Below are 17,618 nucleotides of genomic sequence, written 5' to 3'. Positions count from 1 at the left end.
AATTCACAGGAGGCAAAATGGATAATTTTGATTATATAAATATTAAAAGTTTTTGCACAAACAAAATCAATACATCAAAAATGAGAAGAAAAGCAGGAAGCAGGGAAAAATCTTTGCAGCAAGTTTCTCTGATAAAGATCTCATTTCTAAAATGTGTAGGGAACTGAGCCAAATTTATAAGAATAAGAGCCATTTTCAAAATGATAAATGGTTAAAAGATAAGAATAGTAAATTTTCAGAAGAAAAAAATCAAAGCTATCAATAGCCATATGGAAAATGCTCTAATCACTAATAATTAAAGAAGTGAAAAATTAAAACAATTCTAAAATACCACCTCACACCCATCAGATTGAATCAGATGACAAAAAAGGAAAATGACAAATACTAGAGGATGTGGGAAAGCAGGTATATTAATGAACTGTTGGAGCTATGAACTAGCCCAAACATTCTGGAAAGGAATTTGGAACTAGGCCCCCAAAGCTATTAAATTTTGTATTGTAATATTGGAAAACTTAGGAACCCCTAGCTACTGACAAGCACCCCCAGAAAGAATGGACTCAGATCTCTTCGGCATTTAGCAGATATCCCTGGGACTCTGTGACTCCTCCAAGGAATGTCAATAGATAGGACCATCCCACTGAAGGATAACCTGGCAGACCCTTTCTGTCTAGCAGATATCCCTGGGGCTCCATGACTCCACCAAGGAATGTCAATAAGATTATCCCACCTAACTATAACCTGACTGAATCTTTTGATCAGCCAGGACCTTTTTCCTGTTCTCCCACCCTGTGACTTGACCTGTAGGTTCCAGGAGATAATTAACCACTGTACCCCTACATGTCCTATATAAGTCACACCTGCACCCCAACATGGGGCCATTGATTTGGGTTGCAGCCCCGATGGCCGCCGGCTAATAAATTCTCCATTTAAAACTTATACTCTGTGGCGTGTCTCACTCGCTTCTGGTACAACACAATAAGCACATATTAAATGACTTATATGTACAAGGCACTGTGCTGTGTGGAGATACAAAGAAAGGCAAAAGACAGTTCTTGCCCTTGAGGAGCTTACAATCCAAAGGGAGAGATGACCAGGAAACAATAAGTACAAACAAGCTATATACAGGACAAATAGGAAGTAGTTAACAGAGGAAGGCACCAGAATTAAGAGGAATTAAGAAAAGCTTCTGATAAAAGGTGGAATTTTCATTGGGATTTTAAGAAATGCAGAAGGTTGAGATTAAGAAGAAGAGCATTCCAGGCTTAAAGGACAGCCAAGTAAATTCCTGGAGCTGAGAGATAAGAGTGTCTGGTTTGTGGAATAGCCAGGAGGCCCATGTCACTAGGTCAAAGAGTATTGGGGGTGGGGGAGGAGATAAGGTAGAAAAAGAATGGGGGGGGGGGGTTTGCAATGTTGATTGGATTGTAATTTGACTCCTTGGTGCTTGAATTCTTTATTTTTGCATGCATGCAGTGTTTGTTTGTTTTTTAACCTAACATTCTTGGATTTAGTCTATAATGTTTCTGGGAATTTTCAGGTTATAGCTTTTTTCAGGATGTGATCAGTAGATTCTTACTGTTTCTATTTTGTCTTCTGTTTCCATGAAGTATGGACAGATTTCTTTTTATTATTTCTTTAAATACGTTGTTTGGGAATTTTTTTTGGTCACAACTTTCATATAATCCAATGATACCTATGTTATCTTTTCTCAGTCTGTTTTCTAGCTGAATTATTTTTGCTATGAAATAGCTTACATTTTCTCGCATTTTGTTCAGTCTTTTGACTTTGTTTTCATGTTTCTTGTTCATTATTTTCTATTTGTTCTATTCTTATTTTCAGGAAATTTGTTGTTTGGGTAAGATTTTTATACCTCTTGTGCCGACCTATTAATTCCTTTTCCAATTCTTCCACAGATCTCATTTCTGTTCCATTTTCTTTTGCTTTAGTGCTCTCATTTAACTTATTAAAAAAAAGTTAAACTCTTTATTAAAAAAAAAACAAACAACTCTGGCTTCATTTCTTCTAGAAATTCTACTTGAATTTGTACCTAAACTGCTTTAAAAAAAAAGACTTTGCTTGTAGATGTTTTAGAGTCATTTGCTCCTGAGTTTGTGCTTAGGGCATCCTTTTGTCATAATAGCTTTTTGTGTGTGTGTAGGAGGGTGGGGTGTGAGGGTGGAATTCTTTTTTTGGAGGGGGCATGTGCTCATTTTTCCTGCCTACTTTGTGACTTCAGTTAGCTACATAGGCCAGGAGAAATTAGAGGAGAGTATTACAGGAAACAAAAAATAAAGGCTTACAACCAAGAATTACATATCCAGCAAACCCGAGTATCATCTTAACTGGGAGAAAATGGATTTTTAATGAATAGAAGACTTCCAAGTATTCTTGATAAAGTTTCCAAAGCTAAATAGATACTTTGAAATTCAAACACAAGAGACATAGAAAGAAACAGAGAAACAAAAGAAACATAGAAATCTAAATACATTTGAGGAAGTGGAAGAGATTATGAAGTGTGTAGGCCAAGCTCATGTCCTTTTGATTCTTGCTGCTACTTTCCTGGGGCATTGAGGATAGTGTTATTAAAGGATCTCAGATATAGTTCAGGCTGAGACAAACTTTCAGTGGTCCCAGGGTGATCTATTCTAGGGCAGAGTCTGATTGATGCCCAACTCTTCTGAGCTCTGTTAAGTGTCTGACCTGTGTTTGCGTCTGAGGAACACACCTGTGAGATTACCCTAATTGGAGTTCCAGTGGACTGATGCTAGACTCAGACACTACTAAAATCATTTGAAAAGATCTGCTAGTCCACAGTAACAGTACTGCAAGCTCCTCTTTGGTCTGGATTTGCTGCATGGTTTTTCTGCTAGAGGCAGACCAGGCTGGAGGACAGAATTGAGGACCCCTCCACACACACGTACCACCTTTTTTTTCCTGGGATCAGAGCCACATAACTACTGTTTGCTTCTGAATTTGCTCTCTGCTCAGTACAAAGCCTAGGGTCTGCTATCACTCCTCATGCTGTATCAACACTCCGAGACACAGCTTGCCTTCTCAGTTTGCCCTGTGGATCTGTGACCCAGAAGTAATTTATAAGTAACAGAGCTGTCAATCGGCACCTGTTCCTGTATCCTGCATAAGATCAGGTCTTTCCGTGTGGGGGTCTGGGACTTCTTACCCTAGCACACAGTCTCATCCTTCTTTTAGTTCCTGTGCTATGTTTTACCCAGTTATTCTTGGCTACACACTATCTCATATCCACAGACTTATCAGCCTATGCTAACTTGGATTGAAAAAAACAACTCACTTTGACTTTTTCTTTTTAGATCTTTGTGGGAGAGTTTTAGGAGAGGGCTTAGCTGTACTTCCTGTTGTGTCACTATTTTGGTTCCTCCTCCGAATTGTGTACTTTTTAAAAAAATTAAATTGTATTTGTATTGATATCATTCTAAAATGTAACATTCATATCCAACCATATTTTTCCCCGATCACTTTTCCACTGAACCATCCCCTCACAACGGAAGTTTAAAATGAAAAGGAAAAAAGTGGGGGGGAGCAGCTAGGTGGTGCAGTGAGTAGAACACCGGCCCTGGAGTCTTACTAGCTGTGTGACCTTAGGCAAGTCACCTAGCCCCAATTGCCCTGTCTTCCCCCCTCAAAAAAAAAAAAAGGCAGTCCAGCAATACATTAGACCACATACCCAGTGAAGCCATGGAGGTACATTTTCTTAACTCTTCCCTGGGTCCAAGCCTAAATCATTATAATTAGACAGTCAATCTGTACTGTTTTCTATGTTCTACTTCACTTTGCATCAGTTTATATAGCTTCTTATCTTCTGAATTCTTCATATTTATTCATTTCATTATAGTAATATTCCACTACATTCACATGCTATAATTTATTTAACTATTCCCCAATCTAGAGGTTTCTAGCTTATTCCCCCAAAAGGGCTGATATTAATATTTTGGGATATACAGAATCTTTCTTTCTTTAGACTCTACAGCATATTTGTGTGTTATTATGGGATCTCTGGATTAAAGGGTATGGACGAGCATTTAGGGTCTTTGCCCTCCTTCTCTTCCACACTTTCCCCCAATCCAGGAGCTTCATGAGCCTTGCTTGACCTTGGGAGAGACAATCTGCTTATATTTGGGAGTAAGCCAAGGGTTAAGGGTTGGAGAGTGAGCACCTCAAACAACCTTCTAAAACTAGACAGATTCCAGGGCCTCCAAAAAGTCAGCTTTCAAGATCAGGCAATACCAAGGATTGTTCTAATCTAGTTCCTATAAAAATTATCCAGGCAATAAAGCCTGGATATTTTGATCTGTCAATTAGTTCTGTAAGTGCTGTAGCACCTGTTTTCTCAGCAACCACAGCTACTAAAGACACAGAAAAGAAACAAGTTCTCAACACCAAAGTCCTTGACATTGGTAAATAGTTCAAAATAAGAAATGGAAGTGGTTTTCAATCAGAAGAAATAAGCTTAAAGAAGATGCACTACCATATGCTTTGCCATCGAACCCTAAACACCACTAGGATTTTCTCTCTGACTTGTAGCTGAAACCTATATGGGTTGTCTTTCCCCACTAGGAAGTGAGCTGCTTGAGAACAGAGGCTGTTTTGCCTTTTCTATTTGATCTAGCCCTTAGCATAATGTTTTGTACATAGTATTTACTAAAGAAATTATTTTTCATTCATTCATCTGTCCAGCCACTATGCAAATCCTATTCTCCAGCTGGCCTCACTCTGACCCTACTTCCTGACCACACACTTTTGCACTTTAGGAATTGATAATGAAGCCAACATTACCACTTCCTGCCAAACTGGCCATGTGCTGTTGTTCATCCTTCATTTTCAAAGAGGACCAATGACATCATGGGTGATGTCTTGCCTTGCCAGTGAATTGGATTTAAGTGAAACAGAGTTGAGCACAGTCTTCTAAAGAAAGGCAGACTTCCCAGCTCCCATATACCTACTTCAGCAAAACTCTGAAATCCATACTAGACAAGAGTGGTCAAGAAATTCAATGAGGAACTACAGTAAATAACTTCTTCCACCCCAGAACAATATAAAAAGTAAGCCAGAAGCCCATGGACAATAGGAAAGAGCAATAATCCAGCAAAGCAAGCACCAGCATGACAAGAGATAAGAAATATGTAGCTCTGTGTCTGGCAGCAGCAAAAGTGGAAGGCTCCCCCCTTCCCCCAAAAAAGCCCCAGGATGTTCAGAAAGTTCCACAGTGGTCAGAAACCCAGAACAGGGACCTTGAAAGTTACTAGAAGCAGCAGCAGCAACCAGTGCAGCATGATCACAATAAGACAGGGATATTCAAGGTATCCATTGGCTCCAATGTCCCTATCACTCTCTTCTGAGACACTAGAAAGGGCTCTGAAGGTCCATCCCCCTGAATCTCAATATTCCCAAATTGTGAACTAACTTCTTAGATCATAGTTCTTTTTTTTTCTTTTAACCAGTCATTCTTGAGAATGCCATTTCAACTCCAATCCCACTTGTTTCTCTGTTAAATTGATGCATTTCTATACCACTGTGTGTGTGTGTGTGTGTGTGTGTGTGTGTGTGTGTGTGTGTGTGTGTGTGTTTGACTTTCTTCTGAAAAATGGGGATCAGGGATAATTTTTAATAAAGTAAAGAAAAAGGAGATGGAATGTTGAGTTCGGAGAACTAGTAGTATAATTTGGGTGGCCTATTTGGAAATTTTGAAAGTCTAGGAAGATAGGTAGATCTAGATCACAGATGGCTCTAAATGCCAGGATAAGAAAATTGTATTTTACTATGTAGGCAATAGGGAGGCAATAAGAACTTTTGAGGGGAGGAGTGACATGAGCAGACCTGTGCCTTACAAAGATAATTCTGGCTGGCTTTCACGGGCAGGGCCAAGATGGCAGAGTAGAAGTAGCACCACAGCCAAGCTTTTCCAACATTCTCCTTCAAACAACTTTAAAATAAGGCCTCAAATCGGATTCTGGAGTGGCAGGGCCAATAAAAGGTCAGGATGAGACATTTTTTCCAACACAAGACAACTTTGGAAGTCAGAAGGAGAGGGCTATGACGCTATGATAGAGGCTGGCCCAGAGGGTAGTAATACTGGCTATGGGCCTTGGAGGTGGCAACAGCCGCAGCAGCTTCTGGAGCTCTCAAGCCAGAGATGATAAGGGGATCAGGCAACTGGTCAGGCAGAGATTACAGGAGACCCCTACACCATCATTGGGTACAAGACTACACTATTGGCAACTCCATTGCCTATATCCACTTCTGGTCACAGTTCCAGGGAGGGGGGACTTAATATGGATAAACTATTTATGTTCCTATATGGGAAGATGATACATGTAACTTCTAAAAATTTTACCAATATTAGGGCAGTTAAAAGGACTCTACATAGAGAGAAGGCATAAAAGTGATTCTATTATGTTGGGATGATATTTGTAAAAATGTGTGGGTGAGAAAAAAGGAGGCTTTGGGAGAAGGGGGAAAGGAGAGGAAGAATGGGAAAAATTATCTCACACTAAAAAAGTGCTCAAGGAAGTTTTATAATGGAGGAGAAATGTTGAAGAGTGGGTGGCAGGTAACACTTGAACCTCACTCTAATCTGAATTAGTTCAAAGAAGGAAAAATATGTATATACACTTATTTCGGTGTAGAAATCTATCTTAGCCAATATGGAAGTAGGAGAAGTAGGGGTAAGAGAAAGAGGAGTGTGTGATGAAATGGAGGGCAGATTAAGGGAGGCAGTCTCAGAAGCAAAATAAACTTTTGTGTTTAATTGGGTTTTTTTTTTTAATTCAGGAGGGAGAGTAAAAAGAAAGAGAAACAGAAGAAAATAGAATGGAGAGAAATTGCAGTTAGTGATAACTGTGAATGTCAATGAGATGAGCTCACCCATAAAACAGAAGTAGATTGCAGAATGGATTAGGAACCAGAATCCAACAATATGTGGTTTATGGGAAACACTTGAAACAGAAAGGCAGATGGGGTTAAAATAAGGGGCTGGAGCACAATCTATTATGCTCCTGCTAAAGTAAAAAAAGTCAGGGGATAGCAACCATGATCTCTAGGCAAAGCAAAAGGCAAAAGACCTAATTAAAAGAGATAAGCAGGAAAAGAACATCTTTCTAAAAGGTACCATAAACAATGACTAAATATATATGCACCAACACTAAACATATAGGCAGCAAAAAGCATAGCATTCAAATTTTTAATGGAAAAGTTAGATGGGTTACAGGAGGAAATAAATAGCAAAACTATACTAGTGGGAGAATCTCAACTTTCTCTTCTCAGAACTAGATAAATCTAACCATAAAATAAACAAGAAAAAAGTTAAGGAGATGAATATAATTTTAGAAAAGGTAGATATGATAGAACTCTGGAGAAAACTAAATGGGAATAGAAGAGCGTACCTTTTTCTCAGTTGTACATAGCACCTTCACAAAAACTGACCATGTATTAGGACATCAAAACCTCACAAATACAGAAGAGCAAAAATATTATATTCTTTTCAGACAATAATGGAACAACAATTATATTCATTAAAGGGAAGCACAGATCAAAAATTAATTGTAACTAAATAATCTAAACCTAAAGAATGAATGGGTCAAAAAAATCATAGAAACAATCAATAATTTCATTAAAGATAATGACAACAATGAGACAACCTACCAAAATTTGTGGGATGCAGTCAAAGCAGTACTTAGGGGAAAATTTATATCTCTAAATGTGTAAATCAATAAAATACAGAATAAGCAGATCAGTGAATCGGGTATGCAAATAAAAAGAAAAAGAACACATTAAAAATACCCAATTACATATCAGAATGGAAATCCTGAAAATCAAAGAAGAGATTAATAAAATTGAAAGTAAAAAAAAACCACCAAATCATTGAACTAATAAATAAAACTAGGAGCCGGTTTTATATAAACATACACACACACACATATACACACAATAAAAGAGATAAACCACTGGTTAATTTAAAAAAAAAAAAGAAAGAAGAAAACCAAATTGTCAGTATCAAAAATGAAAAGGGTGAATGAACCACCAATGAAGATAAAAAGTAGTCCTACCAAATTTCTTTTCTGACACAAATATGATTTTGACACCTAAACCAGGGACAGCAAAAATTGAGAAAGAAAACTATGACAATTTCCTTAATGAATAGTGACGCAAAATTTTAAATTAAATATTAGCAAGGAAATTACAACAATATATCACAAAGATCAAACAATAAGACCAGGTGGGATTTGTACAAGGAATGTAGGACTAGTTCAATTTCAGGAAAACTATAAGCATGATCAACCATATCAACAACAAAAATCAAATGATTATCTCAATGGATGCAGAAAAAGCTTCTGATAAAATATAATAGCCATTCCTATTAAAAATCCCAGAAAACATAGGAACAAATGGAGCCTGTCTTAAAAGTGTAAGTAAAATCTATCTAAAACCAAGTGCAACCATTATAATAGGGATAAACTAGAAGACTTCTCAACAAAATCAGAGTTAGAGCAAGGATGTCCATTATCACTACTATTATTCAGTGGATAAGGGAAGAGATTTTGATCAAACAAGAGAAAGAAACGTTCATGGGAAGGAAAATGAATAATTTTATTACAGGAATTTCAAAATGTTTTTTATAGAAACAAAACCAATGCAGCCAAGATTAGAAGAAAACAGGAAACTGGAGGAAATTTTTTTACAGAAAGTTTCTCTGATAAAGGCATCATTTCTCGTGTGTGTGTGTGTGTGTGTGTGTGTGTGTCTGTGTGTCTGTGTGTCTGTGTGTGTGTAATGGAGCCAAATTTACAAAAATAATAGCCATTTCCCAAGTGATAAATGATCAAATGATATGAACAGGCAGTTTTCAGAAAAACTCAAAGCTATCAAGTCACATGAAAAAATGTTCTACATCACTATTTATTAGAGAAATACAAATTAAAACAACTCTGAGGCACCACCTCATAGCTATCAGATTGGCTAACATGACAGAAAAGGAAAATAATGTTGGAGGGAATATGCAAAGACAGATACACTGTTGGTGTAGTTGTGAATTGGTCCAACCATTCTGGAGAACAATTTGGAACTACACGCAAAGGGCTATTAAACTCTGCATACCTTTTGATCCAGCAATACCACTAGGCTTGTGTCCCAAAGAGATCAAAGAAAAGGAGAAAGGACTCATATGTGCAAAAATATTTATAGCAGCCCTTTTTATGGTATCAAAAAATTGGAAATTGAGGGGATGCCCATCAACTGGGGAATGGCTGAACAAGTTGTGGTATATGATTGCAATGGAATACTACTGTGCTATAAGAAATGATGAGCAGGATGGTTCCAGAAAAACCTGGGAAGACTTTTACAAGCTGATGCAAAGTGAAGTGAGCAGAACCAGAACACTGTACACAGTAAAAACAATATTGTTACAACGATCAACTGTGAATTCCAAAGGACACACGATGAGAAATGCTATCAGCTTTCAGAGAGAGAATTAATTGATGAACAATTCAGTGCAGACTGAACCATATGATTTTCATATTATTTTTCTTGCCTTTTTTTAACATGACTAATATGGAAATGTCTTGCAAGTCTTCATGTGTAATTGATACATATTGTTTGCCTTCTAAATGGGTGAGGGAGAGAATATGGAAATCAAAAGTTTTCAAAACTAATACTAAAAATGAATAAAAATTTAAAAAAACCCAAAGGTTCATTTTGGCAGCTGGGTGAAGGATAAACAGAGAGGAAAGTCTGGAAGAAAAATTAGGATGCTATCATAACACACGATGAACATGAAGAATTCTCATTAATGTGGGAAGACCTATTTTGAGCTGATGTGGAATGAAGTAAGGAAAACAGCACAATGTGTAGTTATAAGCTCCTTTGTTTGGCTTTCAAAACTTCTCAACTTGGCCCAAACTTAACTTTCCAGCCTTATTATATATGATTCTTCTTCCAACACCTTACATTTCAGCTGAACTGGTTTTCCTGTTCCTCAAACATGGGACACTGTCTCTAGTCTTCATGCCTTATCACTGGATCTTCCCCAGACCTAGAATGTAATTTCTTCCCACCTCTACCTCATAGATATGCTCACTTCAGTCAAGATCCAGCTTAAGCACCACTTTCCTCACAGAATCTTTCCTGATCTTCCCACTTGCCAATGCCCTTCCTTCCTAAGCTACCTTCAATTTTTGGTGACCTGAGTTTCTAGCCAAAACTGGGACATTTTGCAAGTCACTCTCTTAATTGGTTTATCCAATGCTGATGCCCTGCTGCATTACTGCATGAAGGTGGAATTAGAGTGATAAAAGATGATAGCTATTGGAGATAGAAAGGTCAAATGACTTTTTTTTTTTAAGATGGGGGGAGACATAGGCTTGCTTTTAGGCAGCAGGAAAAGCAGCAGTAGATGGAGAAGGACTGAAGCAGTAAAGAGTACAACTGAAAAAATGGCTAATCTGCTAGAGAAGAAGAGATTGAATAGAATACTTTGCCTTGGTCAAACTACATCTGAAGACTGTGTTTAAATCTACATTTTCAGGAAATAAGTTGGAGCATCCAGAGGACAACAACCCAAGATCCCCAAGTCTTTGCCATATTAGTATTGGATGAAGCAACTAGGAATGCTTAGGGTACAAAAGAGAAGGCTCAAGAGACATATGCAGCTGTCCTTGATTATTTGAAGACAATCCTGTAGACAAGTTCTATTTGACAATCCTGTAGACAAGTTCTATTTGACAATCCTGTAGACTTGTTCTATTTGACCCCAGAATAAAAGAGGCAAATTTCAGCTTGATGAAATGGGGGTCTGGTGCATTTGCAGAGCGCAAGAGATGTCATCTCTTCATGTGAAGAACCTTAGAAACCTGTTTCTGGAAGAGTCATCATGACCTGTAGGGAAAATGTTTTTGGAGAAGAGGAGGAGGAACATACATAAGCATTCTGTAACTGATTCAGGTTAGTAAACACTAGTTGAGGGGAAAGCTTTTTGATTGGCTGCAGAAGCACTAAAAAAAAAGCTAGTCAGCTTCATCTAATCTCTCCTTTGCTTCATCCATTTAGGATTTTGGTGATTAGTTCACTTATCACATTCTGGAAAGGGAATAGTGTCTCTGCCACTCCCTTGGGGGTTTTGAAAAGTAAGGAGAGTGAGATATAATCTGGTAGTCAGAGTCCAGGCCAGGTAATTCAGCTAGCCCAGAAATGACTTTCAGGAAGACCTATGGGTCATTAAGTCAGTGTGAGATGTTGCCTTTGGACATGAACTTGATGGGACCACGTCTATGTAGGAAAAGAATAAAGTTTTGAACCTACTTCCCCAGAAACTGAGGTAGTGTAGGGGCCAGTGTATTCTCTAATGTACTGAGTAAAATGCTTGTATTTTTTTTTTGTGTGTGTGTGTGTGTGTGTGTGCTATTTCTTTAAAGTGGACAGCAGCAGCTGGTGGAACAATGAATAGAACACTGGGTCTGGAGTCTGGAAGATCTAATTTCAAATCCAGCTTCAGACATTTACTAGCTGTGTGACCCTGGGAAAGTCACACCTCTGTTTGCCTCAGTTTCCTCAAGTGGAAAATGAAGATCATAATAGCGCCTACCATGAAGGGTTGTTGGGAGGATCAAATAAGTTAAGTTTGTAAAAAGCACTTATACAGTAGCTGGTATATAGTAAACACTATAAAAAGTTTATTCCTTCTCTCTTTCCTTTCCCTTCTTTTCCCATTAAATATCCTTTTGTAAAGCATATTGTGGTTAAATGGAACTTGGGCAGTAGTCACTGGCCGCTAACAATGGGGTGGGGTCACAATTGGTCGGGGCTTGAACAAATAGCATTAGAGAAAAGATACCCTAAAGCCTCAGGATGCTCTGAACCCCTGAAGATCAATTTAGCAGGCTTGGCTCTGGGAGAGAGAGCTCTATCTAAGTCTACCCTTATCCATGAAGAACTCCATGGAATCCCTGGAGCCTTTGCTGATTGGTTTTCTGAAACCCACTCTATTAGGCGTTGACAAGTTAACTTTTTTTTTAAGCTAGGCCCATGATTTCACTAACACAGGGAAATCCCTAGTGAGGAAGCTATCCCTACCAATGTAGATTTAAAATGGCTCTACAACATAAGGTTTAGAGAGTTGCCTATGGAACTGAGAAGTTAAGTTATTTACCCAGGATCACTTATGTCAGGAGTTGCCTCTGACAAGTGATCCTAGGTAACCCACTTAACTTCTTAAGGTCTTTCTGACACTTAATCAATCAACAAACATTTATTAAAGAACTTGTATGTGCCAGGCACTGCGTTAGGTGTTGGCAATGCAAATGTAAAGAATGAAACAATCCATACACACAAGAAGCATACATTCTAGTAGCAGGTGTGAGGAATTTCCAAGTGTATATATAAAGTATATATGAAATAAATAAAAAAAAAATTAAAAAAAACTCCAATTCCTTATTAAGTGCTTACCATGTGCCAGGCACTGTGCTACGTGCTTTACAAATATTATCTCACTTGATTCTCACAACAACCATGGAAGGTAAGTGCTATTATGAGGAAAATTCATTTTAATACTGTATCATCTGATTATTAATATTAATTTGTAATATTCCCATCTCTGTCAAAAATCAATCTCTTATACTAGTTTACAGAGAAAATTCATTTGGCCCATTCTAACTGAAGAATGTCCTTACATTCCTGCATTCCAAAGGAGAGGCTGGGCCCTTTGTTTCCCTGTAAATAGTAACAAAACTGACCTCAAGAGCTACCAGGAGCTACTCCTGTGCCCTTGTTCCCATCATTAGAGTTTGGGGTGACCTAGTTCACAAAAGAGTGATCAAGCCAGAATAGAGTAGTTTTTCTTTCCCACATTGCTGGAGGCTACTAAATATCATTTCAAGGCCTTATTCCTCAGCTGACTTCCCTCCCTTAATGATGAAATAATAGGGAGGGACTGAGGACTCAAAAACCCATCCCCTCATTAAATGTCCACCAATTAGGGTTGTCTTTTGCTTGTCAGAGCAGGTCCATCAGAAGGAAAACATCTGATCTAAGGTGGCTCAGAGACTCCCTTTTCATCTTTTATCACCAAGAGATGACTTGATCAACAATTTATTGATTATTGACCAGCCTAGTTAATAAATTGAGTTTCAATACCTAGGACTTTGTCTCTTGGATATACTACAATTATTAATCTCATTTTGCAGGCGAGGAAACTAAGGCAGAGGTTAAGTGACTTAATCAGGGTCACTTAGCTAGTAAATATCTATGGCTAGATTTAAACTCAGTTCTTCCTGACCCCAGGCCTAGCGCTCTATCCACTGCACCACCTAGCTGCCTCAATAAATACAAATAAATGCGTATTAGTTAAATATAAGGTAATTATCTGCATAGAGATGGTAGTTGTATCTAAGAGTGGTTGAGATAATCAAGAGAAGAAGAGGGTGCAGGACACAGCCATAGAGTACACTCATAAATAGGGACTGGATATGGATGATGATGAATGAGTGAAATAGCATTTATTAAGCACTTACTAGGTCCAAATTGGGTTGTATGGGGTGTTCAGGGAGGGCTAGCACCTCTGGTGTGAGGAATTACAGAGCCTTTTTCAGGGCTATTCATCCACCTTTAGTGTCTACCTGGCACTCAACTCTCACCTGCGGCTCCAAGAAGCTGTAGCATGCACAGCAGCCACACCCAAGTAAACCATCTCAGCATACAGGCCAACCCAGGTTGAGGGTAACTGACAGACTTGTTGGTGAGTCATGTGGGTGTCTATCCCAAGCATAAGTGAAGACTGCTCCCAGGAGAACGGGTGGATGAGAACAATTTGTTCCAATGGCCACGAAGGCAGCTGAAGGGTGCTGTGGAGCTCTTAGAGCTTCTTCAGGCATCGAAGACACCGAAGTCATTCACTGCATCCCAGGCCATCACAAGTCTTCTTGACTTCTGTCTTGTCACTGGATTTGGATAACTTAAGAAGAGAGAGTGAGGCTGATGACTTTGCCCAATTCTGCCTCATTAAATCCAATTCACACGTGAATCAAGACATCACTTGGGATGTCATCAGCTCTCTTCAAAAGTGAAGATCAAACAACAGGTGCAAATCAAACAACAGGTACAAATCACTGAGTTAAATTTCAGGGATATGAATAGAAAAGCAAGACAGTTACTGTTCTCACACATATCACATACTAATAGGCAAAATCAACACATGTTTATAGGAGGTTTCAGTTACGAATTGGATGAAAAGGTCCAGTGATCCTTAGGATGCAACAGCAAAGCAGATGGTAATGCACCTTCTTTAATGTTGTTTCTATTGACAAAACCATGTCCATTTCTGATTCTGAACCATTTGAAAATCACTAGGATTTTGTTGGCAAAGACTTTCTTTTCCAGGTCTTCACTAGCTGTGGCTGCTGCAGAGGTAGGAAGGTTCTACAGCACCTGGAGAGGAAGTGGACAGGTCACATTTCAACAAGCCTTGTTTCCCTGGATAACAGTGAAAGGGCTGGGCTGAGAGCATGATTGGTAGTGTGGGAAGAACTATTACTTCTGGGCTCTGCCTTACCTGAATATCAGTGGCACGTAGTTGGCAGTTGGTGGTGCTGGTGGTGAGAATGGTGAGTCCTTTCTTCACTAGAATTGATATCCTCAATGATGCCTGGGGAGGCCAGGCAGAAGGCAGAACTGCTAGTCTGTGGGGGTGCTTCAATTCCTGGAGCTATTGGGCTCTGGGCCTCGTGCTATCTCCATCTGGATCGGAAGGTAATAATGCTGATTCAGCAAAGGAGACTGAGGAGAGGCTAGACAAAGGAGGAGCAAGACTAGGAGAAAGCCACGTCACAAAAACCCAGGGAGAAGAAATTAGAACAGAGAAAAGGTCACAGTGGTCAACAAAAGAGATCATTAGTAACCTTGGATAGAGCAGTTTCATTTGAATGATGAAGTTGGGATACCAGATTGTTAAAAGGGAAGAAAAGACTGAGAGGAGAGGAAGTAGATTCAAGAAGTTTAGACAGCTTTTTCTAGAACTTTGGCTGTGAAAGAAAGCAATATACAGGAAAAAAGTTTGAGGGAATGGTAGGATCATGTGAGGTTTCTGTTTTTTGGTTTGTTTTTTTTTAGGAATGGGGAAGACTCGAACATATTTTTGGTCATTAGAAAAGATTGAAGATTAGAGTGAGAAAAGATGTGCAGTAGCAAAGTACGTTGACTAAGGGCTACCTTTTCATGAGACTGGAGAGAAGGAGAAAATGGGTCTTCTGGGAATTCTGAAATACAGAACAAGGGAGAAACAGCAGCTTATGATAAATGGGCTCTAAGTCCACAGAACCAGTTTGAAGGGACCTCAGGGATGTCTAATCTCATATACCACATACACAAAAGAAATCCTCACTATAATATATACAACAAGGGGTCATCCAGTAACTATTCTTTGCAATCACTTCTCTTGAGATACTCACCAAGTACCCCTTTAATGTTCTAAATTTTCCTAGTTTTTTTTTTTAAAGTTAAGATCATTGACCTGTAGTTCTTCTGCCCTAGGTGACTTCAGTTTGAGGGCAACTAGATGCTTTTCATTTCACCAGCTCCCTCTTTATCTTAGGCATCCATCCACTGTTAGCCATTTACCCCCATTTCACTTCTGGTAGAGAAACAAGAAGCAAAATAAGAATTCAGCAGCTCGATGTTCTCTGTCATCAGTTGTTATTGTCCCAACCACCCCAGACAAAGGCCATATGCAGGAGTGTGCTGATAAATTTTTTAACAAGTAGTTTTCTGGGGGAAAATGTGTGTGTGTGTGTGTGTGTGTGTGTATATACACACACACACATATATATATATATATCTGAATATCATACATACTTGTGTAAATGTTCACACAGAAATGTTATCAATTGGTTCTACCCTTCCTTTATAGTGCTCTTTTTTCTACCAAGGGAACTTTAAAAAACCTGTCCCATTTGATTTCCTGTAGCTTTTTTTTTCCTGTCAGCCTCAGTTCATTATCATCTTTAGCAGTCATGACAATATTTTGACAGGACTATGCCATATTGTTATATTAATCCTCTGTTACCTGGTCTTGCTTCCATTCTGTACATTTCTTTCTAAAAATTCAACGAGTTTCCTGTGTATCCACATTGATCTCTTCAGACAAATCCCATTTTTCTTCCTCAATGTAATTATTTTTCATTGGATCTTTCGAATTTTGTTCTTGAGCATCTTCCATCTCTCCTGGGCTGACTTCCCATTGTAGCAACTTAGTTCATGGAACCAATTGCTTTTCCTCTAAAACATCTGTCATCTGTTTTTGTAAAACCCAAGGTGCATGTCAAGACTATGCCTAGATTTCCTCTCCTCTAATCACACCCTAGGATAGAGTAGTCACTTTCCTCAGGGTTCCTATGATTTCTTTCTCAGCAACCAGTGAGAAATGGTTGAGAATTAGATTAGTGAGAATCAGGTCCAGAAACAAATTTTCCTTTGTTGGTTCCTCCACCTTTTGAAGGATAAAATTATCACTAGGGCAAGACAAAAAGATATTAGCTACTCTTGGCAGAGAGCTATAAGAGATGTCTTGTAAGTTGAAATCATTTATCATTCATATCAGGTCTCTATGCCATACTTGTGACCTGTTTCCCAAATTCATTTATTTCCACTTTCTGGTCAGGCTATCTGTAGTATACTTCAGTGACAATCATTCTATTTCTTTCTATACTGACCTCCATCATAATCTCTTCCTATTCCCATTCCCAGATTTCCTCTCATGACTTTCTTAAATACACAAGGTAACTCTCTACCCTGCAACTTCCCTACCACCACCACCACCTGTTTTTCTGAGTAAAGTATAGGGTAAGAGTGTCTTCTTAGGGGGAATGAGGAAACTCTTCAAGTGCCCTTTGAATTTTTTTTTTCATTTACGTTCTTCAAGGGCAGAACTCATACTGTTTTAGAAACTCTAACACAGTGTTTTCCTACAGTAAATACTCAAATACCAAAATAAAAACTAATTCGGTTACTCCAGGGGTTTACAGTCTACTGGAAGATTTTACACAAATAAAATACAAGATAATTTGAGGAGGGAGAAAACACTGACAACTACAGTAACATAATAAGGAAAGGCCTTCTGGAGGAGATGACTCCTGAAGTAAGCCCTGAAGGAGGTAAAGAATTCTAAAAGGCCGAGATGAGGAAAGAGCAGTTCTAGGCAAGAGAAGCAATCTTTTCAACAGTGCAAAGGCAGGAAATTGAATGCTGAGTCTGCGGAAACAGCATGTGGGCAAGTTTGACTGGAATGTAAATACACTACATGAAGTGAAATAATATGAAATAAATTGTGAAAGGAGGGTAATGGAGCCAGATTGTGAAGGACTTTCAATGCTAATTTTTTTTAAACTCTTAAAACACTAGGAAGCCACCAAAGATTCTTTAAGAGAATGATATGATCAAACCTGTGCTTTAGGAAGATTTGGGTAGCTGATTGGAAGCTGGTTTGGAAAACAAAGAAACTGTGAGCTGGGAGATCAGTTAGAAGAAAATTGCAATGATTCAGGTTGAGAGGTCCTGAGGTCTTGAACTAAAGTGGTGGCCATTCATGCAGAGAGAAGGGGAAAGGA

The sequence above is a fragment of the Trichosurus vulpecula genome, chromosome 4 (assembly GCF_011100635.1).
Source record: "Trichosurus vulpecula isolate mTriVul1 chromosome 4, mTriVul1.pri, whole genome shotgun sequence".
Taxonomy (NCBI): domain Eukaryota; kingdom Metazoa; phylum Chordata; class Mammalia; order Diprotodontia; family Phalangeridae; genus Trichosurus; species Trichosurus vulpecula.
Note: the sequence above shows the minus strand (reverse complement) of the source record.